The sequence below is a fragment of the Mustela nivalis genome (assembly GCF_964662115.1).
Source record: "Mustela nivalis genome assembly, chromosome: 3".
NCBI classification, from domain to species: domain Eukaryota; kingdom Metazoa; phylum Chordata; class Mammalia; order Carnivora; family Mustelidae; genus Mustela; species Mustela nivalis.
Window position 1 is genome coordinate 166,757,059 of NC_139022.1, and position 9,450 is coordinate 166,766,508.

A 9,450-nucleotide genomic window follows, 5' to 3' on the forward strand; every position below is an offset into this window, starting at 1 on the left:
ATGTAATTTTCTTTGTGAAAATTAACTAGGCTATCCAGGGATCTAAGATATGATCTTGACCTCATTAATATTGTACTTGAACCAACTCAGCTAAAAAAGTAGTAGGACATATCTTGATGCATTTAATGAGCTCATGAAAATGTATTTGGTATCTTTTATTTTCATTTTGGAAGAATCCTGGGTGAGTGACAAAGCTAATTGTTCCATCATGCGTTAATGTCTTTTTGCCTCAATACTCTATCCCATGTCTCTTTGATGGTGTCCATTGCATGTCATTCTGCTACAGTGGCAAAGAATTTCCTTTGATTCACCGACAATCAAAATGTGATCAATCTGGATACCCAAGATTACTTTCAAGACATTTTCATCCTGGGCACGAAAAGGATGGCTGAGCTACAAGCATCACATCCATGTTCAAGGTCGATCAGGCGGTAGAAGGGTCAGTGACAGTGACATGTCCGTCTTACTAGATAAGCTTAGGCTTTCCCAAAAGACCTACTGCAGACATGTATACCTCTTTGGGAGAAGTATGGCAAAGAACCATTACTGTCTGGCCAAAAAGGCAGCCAGAGGAGTGGCTAAATTTTAGGATTTTAGTAATTCCCTCCCTAGCCCACCATGTTCTCATCGCTCCCAATGAAAGAACTTTTGCCTGAGCGATTGCAATAGCTGTGCATTCATTTAGGTTTTCTAAAATTAATCTTTATACATACATCTTCATTTTGCTGCAAATGTTCCCATTATTATCACGAAATGTAAACTTTCAGAAACTGTAGCAAACAGAATTGTAAGAGGTGACAAGGGGCCTGCCTCTAGGCAGAACTGGGCTCAGTCTGGATGTCATTCCCCTGATGAGGAAAACAAGTGCCTGAGGAAGTCCAAAGAGCGTCCCTGTGCAGGTCTGATCTCATGTGAAAGCTTTTGAAGGATCTGGGTCTTCCTGAAGTCTGACCCCGAATTTGGGGGCTGCACATGAGGGAGAATCTCTCTTGCTGGCTTTGAAGAAGGGACCCCAGTACCTCAACTCTGAGCCACAGACCATGAACCAGTCAGTGAGTGGACTTTCTTTTAAGGTGCTAAGTTTGTGGAAATCTGTTACATATCTCCACCAGCAAGTTCTTCACATCATGAGAGGAAGAAACCTGTGTGTGTGTGTGTGTGTGTGTGTGTGTGTGTGTGTGTGTAGCACATGCACATATGACATGCTTGTCCACAAATATGGCTCAATAGAACCACAGCAGCAAATCTGCCCCAACTTCTGATCACATGCACACTGTGGGTCACTGACCCCACAAGTGCAGCCTGGGCCCTCCTGTCTGCCCACATTGGGATGGACAAGGCCAGAGCATTGCCTGCAGGTGAAAGGTGGGGACACAGGTATGACAGGTGAACCTCCCTTCATACTCTTGGTCCCCAGGGCCAGCGACATGGACAGAATTTCCAGGAACTGATTTGGGGGAAGGAAATGTCTACCAAAGGAGGTGAGTGCAGGAGTCAGAACAGCCCAGATCGAAGAACAGGTGAAAGGGAAAACTCCCCATGACTTTCTCCTGCCTCCCAGAAAGACTGATAAAAGACACCAAAACAGAAAAAAGAGGAAAAAAAAAGAGAGGACATGGAAAATGGAGAAAGAAATTCAGAGGATATAAACCCTGGTGTGTGTGTGTGTGTACAGACACCACTGAACTACCACGAAGTGTGCTGCTGGTCAGTTTTCCCAAGGCAACCATGAAAAGCCTGAGCCAGACCATAGTTGGCACAGAGGTGTCCCAGAACCTGGCCATTATCATGTCCTTAAAGGCCAAGGTCTTGGATGGGGAGGTGGTGGGAGGGGCCCTGGATGCGCAAGAGGTCAAGAGGTTGGGGAAGTGCCCCCACGGCAATCTGAGCATGGGAGGGAGGAGGCTGTTTCAAGGTTATGCTCTAAGCCCAAATCCCCAACAGCAAGCATAAAGAAGACCTTGTTCTTCTCAGCCAAAGCCAGGAGGGGCCTGTTGCTGGAGGAACAAGCCCTCCTGTGGACTTCCTGTCTCCTGAGACTCCATGTGATGCAGTTTCTCTGTCTCAGGCGGTAGTGGATTTACCTGGATTTTAACATCTTTCTTGAAAACTGTGATACTGGCCCCACCTAAAAAAGGCACACAGCTTGTTTGATACCTTGACTTAATATGGGGACCTCTTAAAGCACACTGAGGCATTTAACTCTTTCTTGTTAGATAATAGTGGAGGTTCCATTTTGGTGCTTATAGTTTTGAACATGTGCTCGCTTTATGTGTTTTGGTAGTCTCCAGTCAGCCCATAGGAAATAAGTTTATCCATTCATAATTACCATGAAGTCTCAAATCTCAAGGTTCACCTTATATCTTTATTGTTCTCCAGACAATGCAGAAGAGATGGCTTCTGAAAAGCAAGATCTGATTCTTGCTTCAAGAACAATAAAGAGAAAACAAGTAAGCTGAATAAATGCCAGTGGGAGAAGGGGTAGTAATTTTGGAACAGAAGAGGCTTTCTCACTGCCTTCTACTTCCAAGATGGAGTGCTGGCTCTTTAATTAATGGAATAAATAATTAATTTATACTTTTCTTTTATTTTCCCCCAAATCTACAATTTTTGAAGGGTTTCTACTGTAATTATTAAGTTCTTCGGTCTGTAAACTGTTCCATGATACTAATATGAAATTTTATAAAGCTTCTCTAGTATTCAGCTAACTTATGAAACTCTTAGGTATGATCAGGACTTAGTTTGTCTTATGAAACTCTTACCATCATGTATGGTTATGTATCTTAGCACCCTGATTTTGCCCTCCTTCATAACAAACATAAACCCATCCATTTCTAGCTTACCCTTGTCTACATTGTGTACAATTTAAACTCTAATTGTCATAGATATTAGTACTTTTGAAGACTGTGCCCTAGACAATACGCCTTTGGGTATAATGAAATGAAACTGCTAAAACTGTTTGGTCACATGCTGTGTACTTTTTTTTTTTTTTTTTTTGGAAGGTGGGGTAGAGTATTAAGTTTATCCCAGAATGATAGTAAACTATTCAAAATTACATGTCAACTTTAGTCTCTTTATCTGTTATGCATCATTTTACCAAAATAGCACCAACTAGAGATCACATATTCCTAGGAAGTCTCCAAACATGTATTATGAAATGTACTTTAAGAATGGTAATGAAGCTCCAGGGGAAACTTTTATTGGTAATAACACACAATAAACCACTCATGAAACCGTTCCACAGATTTCTTTAGGAATGGTACCAGATTATATAGACTGCCTTTTTAAGAATCACAGATAAATAACATTACATATTAAAAAGTATCGGAATGTGTAAAAATGTTGCATCTTTTCAGTGAAGCCGTTTTCCTATCTGAGAAAACAATGCTGCTGTCCCGCTCCCGGGCTGACTTCTGAGAGCTTCCTGAGAATTTGCTTCTGTCTCCAGCAGTCCAGTCTTACGCAGACGTCACAGGACCCATGAGCACTAGAGAGGGCCAGAAGAGCTAGTCAGCAGTGCATCCAGCGACCCCATCACTGCTGGCAGCTACACCTGCTTGATTAGTTCTCCTCCTCCAGCTTCCAGAATGCCACAACATAACTTGTCCACCCAGAAGATGCCCAAACCCTCTTCTAAGACTTCCCTACCATGCCTGGCAGAGCAGTGAGCAGAGAGCATGTAAAGATTGGGAGAACCAGAATCCCTTACTTCTTTCCTTGCTCGAGCACGTATTTTCTGGGATGGTCCTCACGGATCCACAGGCTCTTCCGAGGACGATGACCTCCAACTCTGTCCTTGTTTTCTGCTCTCGCTTATTACAGCCATTGATGTGGGAAGTTGGTAAATGAGAATTTTACAGAATACTATGGTGTGAAATAGAATTTGCTGATTCTTGCTACAGTTTGAAAACCTACTGTAAACAAAACACCAAAACAATTACAGAGTCTGTGATAGGTCCCAACTTAAAGGCAAAAAGTAAATGTAAGAAGAAACAAAATAATATTTTGTGTGGAGGGACTTTGTGCTTCTGAGAGGGAAAAATGAAGGTTTTTATCCATTTGTCATGTGGGCTGCACTGTGGGGCCCGTCAACGTCTTTTTGTACTCCGCCTTTCACGGAGCAAGTGGAAAAATTAAACAGACTGAAATAGCACTACGGAGATCTAAATTGTGCTGCGAATGTCAATACAGATTTGAGAATAAATTTCAGACCTTTATTTTATAATGAAAAAGTACTCTTTTGTACTATGCATGCACAAGTAAAATATGGAATAATTTCACAACTACTGATAAGACTGCTTAGGTTCATACTGACAACAATTTCCCTCCCGCTGCTGATTTATTCAGGTTTTGATTGTCTAAGAAGATTCTGGGTAAAATGACTAAAAGCAAATATATTCTAATACAGTATTTTGAGATAAATTTTAGTCCCTATAGAAACAATGGCAATATCTATCACACAGTATAGCAAACATTAAACATTGCACAGAGCCATAATATAATGGTGGCTATTTTCCAAGTGACTTCCGGGCTTTGGGTTTTTTTCATAGTCATATATGAGACCCCCAAAACTATCAAGACTAGTGACTACCAAGGCTATTATTAAGTCAAGGCAAGTATCAAACAGGCTGCATCCCTTTTTCAGGGTGAGCCAATATCAGAGTTTTCAGAAAGCTATTGAAATGTGGAGAAATTCATGGCAGCCTGAGACAGAGAAGCTGCACCACACGAGTCTCAGGGGACAGGAAGTCTGCAAGCAGTGCTTATGCCCTCCGCAATAGGCCCCCCGTGGCTTTGGCTGAGAACATTTTCTTGTTGTGCTTGGTGTTGGGGATTTGCCCCTTGGAATTTAGTCTTGGAACAGCTTCCCTCAGATGCTTGGGTTGCAGTGGGGGCCCTTTCCCCTCCTCTCACACAAAGAAAGAGAGAGAGAGAGGAGGGGGTAGAGGAAGGAAGGAGGAGAAAGGAAAGAAAGAATAAAGGGGGGAGGGAAGGAAAGGGAAGGGAAGGGAAAGGAAGGGGAGGGGAGGGGAGGGGAGAGGAGGGCCCCACACACACCTATGGGGAGGGGAGGGGAGGGGAGGGAAGGGGAGGAGAGGGGAGGGGAGGGGACGGGAGGGGAGAGGAGAGGAGGGCCCCACACACACACCTATGGGGAGGGAAGGGAAGGGGAGGGGAGGGAAGGGGAGAGGAGGGGCCCCACACACACCTATGGGGAGGGGAGGGGAGGGGAGGGGAGGGGAGGGGAAGGGAAGGGAAGGGAAGGGAAGGGAAGGGAAGGGAAGGGGAAGGGAGGGAAGGGGAGAGGAGGGGCCCCACACACACCTATGGGGAGGGAAGGGAAGGGGAGGGGAGGAGGGAAGGGGAGAGGAGGGGCCCCACACAAACCTAAGGGGAGGGGAGGGGAGGGGAGGGAAGGGAAGGGGAGGGGAGGGGAAAGGAGGGGAGGGGAGGGAAGGGAAGAGGAGGGGAGGGGAGGGGAGGGGAGGGGAGGGGAGGGGAGGGGAGGGAAGGGAAGGGAGAAAGTATTGCATGGCAGTTTTCCGGATCTTTGACATCCTTTTTTAAGATTTGTCCTACTACACATTCAAAAAAAGTCCAAAAAATGTGTATTGAACATTTTTCTATATGCTAGGCATCATGGAGAAAATAGTTTAAATATATATACTATTCAAACCCTCCCTTCCTAGAGATCAAATATCTGATATTTTGAGCTACTGTGAATTTTTTCTATTCTAGCCATAATAGGAAAATTCCCATTTTCAACAAATATACATGGAACATTTTTCTACATGCTAGACATCATGGAGAAAATTATATATATATATATATATATATATATATATATATATATATATATTCTTTTTCAGACCCTTCCTTCCTAGAGATCAAAGATCTAATATTTTGAGCTATTGTGAATTTTTTCTATTCTAACCATAATGGGATAATTCCTTAGCCCCCCACTGCCTTTCAGAAAACCAGTCAGTATCTTAATGGCAATAAGTGTACAGTGCATAGTCTCAAGCTTATACTTTCTATTTCGTTTGTGCTGTTGGACTGTTTTAAATATGACACAGATACTTAATGCAGATGCATAGTTGAAAATTTCTAATGTAGTCAGAGACCATAAGCATTTCTCTTTATTTTTACAGAATTTCTTGTTAGGCATAAAATAGGTATCAACAGAAGTTAGAGCACTGTGATGACTCTAAATAATCCAGGGTTAAAAAAAAAAAAAAAAATCACTGTGCTTACAAGCTATTTTCATGCTTCCTTTTTTTTAGCTCCACAATATGAAGGAAGAAAACTATGTGGAAAAGAAAGACAAATTTCCTTCCCGGTAGAACATAGGGGTCAATGGACTGGAAAGACTCATTCCAGCTCTTCATTCTTCTAGATCTGAATCGGTCCTGCTCTTCATGGCCTCCTCCACTTTTTGGGAGTATGGAAAGATCAAAACAAAAGAAAATAGAAGAAATAAGAAAAAAGAAAATAACAGGGAGGGGAGGCAGAAAAGAAAGGGAGATATCCTCTAGAGTAATCGGCAGGTTCTTAGTGATGGAAACCCAGAATTCAAACATTGCCCTACACTGTTTCCTCATTCTTCCCATCCAAGCCATCTGTCCCCTCTAAGCCATGGTATAGAGATCCCAAGCAGTGCTGAGCAAGCTTTCCCCTTGCTGGTTCATTTTAAAACTCTCCTTCTGTCCTTGCATAATAGGAATCAGCTGGAGACATCAGCGTCTACAGGATTTATATGCTTAACTCGTTTTAGGCACTGGGCATGAGATTCAAGGAGGTGACAATCACAGCATACCAAAAAGCATGTGTGCTTATTCTTAATGGCTTTCATGTTGTTGACTGTAGGATATATTTATGGCAGACGGCATGGTGGGGGAGCGACTGTTCTATCACCAATACATCTCCTCTCTGGGGTATAGCAAGACTAATTTAGATTTAACATCTTGGTTGGTTAGTTGGTTGATTTTATTTTTTTTTTAATTTCTATTTAAGTAACATTAATGGGTATAATTAAAAGAGAAAAAAAATCACCAAGCTAAAACAAAATTAAATGGAAGAAAAAACATCAACAGACTTTTCAGAATATATCTACGTTTAATTTTTTAACATTTTGTACTACCATTTATTCTTCTAGTATGTTCACTAACATTACAGTGTTATTCCTGTCCCTCTCAGCAAGCCATTTTGCCAGATAGATAGATAGATAAATAGATAAGGAAATTAGATAGAGAGAAAGATACATAGATACATAGATAGATACATACATACATACATACATACATCTTGGACAATGAGAATCAGTTGAAGAAGTTTGTATCTACAGGATTTATCTAAATATCAGCATATATATGACATATATAATACACTTCATATATAATAAAATAAACCCTATATATAAATGTCATATGTCAGCTCATTCAGTTCGTACCTATAAAGATATCCACCTCTGTAACCCCATTTTCCCTTTCTGTTTTGTCACAGTGACAGTTCCCCCCACCCACCTATGGATTACTCTTTGCCCATATTCTAAATCTCGTATCATCCTTTCTAAGGACATCATTCCTGTATCTCTTCCCACCCCTTTCCTCTCGACTACTGCCATCCCATTAGGCAATTAGTGTCTTCTGTCTTGAAAATGAGTCAACTCCATTCTCCTCATATGCCTCTGAGGCTATTGCCAGTTCTCCTCCTACTTAAGAACTGGGCTCCTTCTAAGAGTTGACTTCTATACATTCTGTTGACTCCTATGCATTCCTAAGCCTTCCAGAATCTGCCACTGAAACCTCTCTTACTTCTCAGCAGCACATGACGGTGCTGACCACTCACTTCCTTCCTTTAAAAAACAAAAAGACAAAGTTTTCTTCCTGTGGCGTCTGGGCCCCCAAGCTGTTCAAGGTTGTTTTCCCCCTCTCAGTGTTGATGACATTGACCTCACGGAGCTCCTGGTCTTCTTCTTGCAGCTGCCTGAATGGGTACCACTGTTCCGCGAGCTCCTCTCTTAACCACCATCTTCATCCCTTTCACTTGTGCTCCAGACAACCTCATTCATCCTTGCCTCTCTCATACTGTCTCCATGCCCATGGATGTTCCTCCCTCTTTTTCCTTTTATTTGCAGTTCATAAGATTTCAAGAACTAAGGAAACACACTCAAAAGGGGAATAAAAGATTATTCCACACACCATAGCTGTGGGTTCCAAAGTTGGATTTTTTTTTCAAAGTTTTGTAGCATTTCCACAACTAAAGGTGCATTACAGCCTTCAGTTGGAAGTTCTCAACAGAGGCATAATTTCCATAGAATTTTTCTGAAGTTGGAGGTTAGATTATCACCTAAGTGATAAACAAAATAAACATAGCATTGTATGTTTAGTAATAGGATGTAGTTATCTGACATATTTCCCCATGTAAACTAAAATATTCTTTTCAGCATAATCTAATAGTCCATGTTCCAATTTCATCAACTGTCCCACAAGTGACCTAAAACACAATTATTTATGTTAAAAGATCTAGTCCAAAAACACATATTGACTTAATTTCCATGTCTCCTCAGTATCCTTCAGTTTGACACAGTTTTTCGGTCTTGCTTTGTCAGTCAAGACTTTAAAGTTATTGAGTAATACAGACAAGTTATTTTCCAGAATGCAACTCCAGTGGGGACTGTCCAGTGGCCATTCCTTCATGAACGCTCAGGTTGTAGGTTACAGTGTTTTAAGGGAGTCCTATCTGGCAGCACGTGACATCAGTCTGTCCTGGAGAGAAAGAGAAGAATGATGAATGATGAAGTCAACAACTGATGAATCTGAAAAAATGGTATGCAGAAGAGCCTTTTACTAGTCTGAAATCACTTAAAAGGAAAGAATTTTTGAGAATGGGGAATGGGTGATGGTTTAGATAACATTGACCCATGAACTGATAATCATTCAATCTGGATGACAAATGTGTGGGTGTACGTTATCCAGCTTCTCTACTTTTTTCAACTTTCCATAAAAAAAATAAGTTTAATTTTAATTTCTACCCACATGGAGCTTATTCTAATTTACAAAATAAGGGTCAAATTTCCAACCCAAGGAAACTGAACTGAAACTTGAACCAGTTCCAGAAACTTACAGTGAGATTAGAGAAACTAAGGGACTTTTTCATGTTTCCTACTTTCTTATCTACTTTCTTGATGAAAGTGGTGTCACAAGGACCCATACATTAAATATGAAGTTCAACAAGAGCTGACTACGCATAACGCTTTCTCCTAGGTTTCAAGAGTGGTGAGATGAACTGTTTCAAACCAGAGATTTCAAACCAGTGCACAAGTGAGAATAATAGAGAACATTTCAGGCAAACATTTTGAATATTACATATAAAAATGGCAGAGTAAGGAGCATAGCACAAAAACCATCAATGCCTAACAATGTGTATTTCTGAATCAGCTTTAAAAAG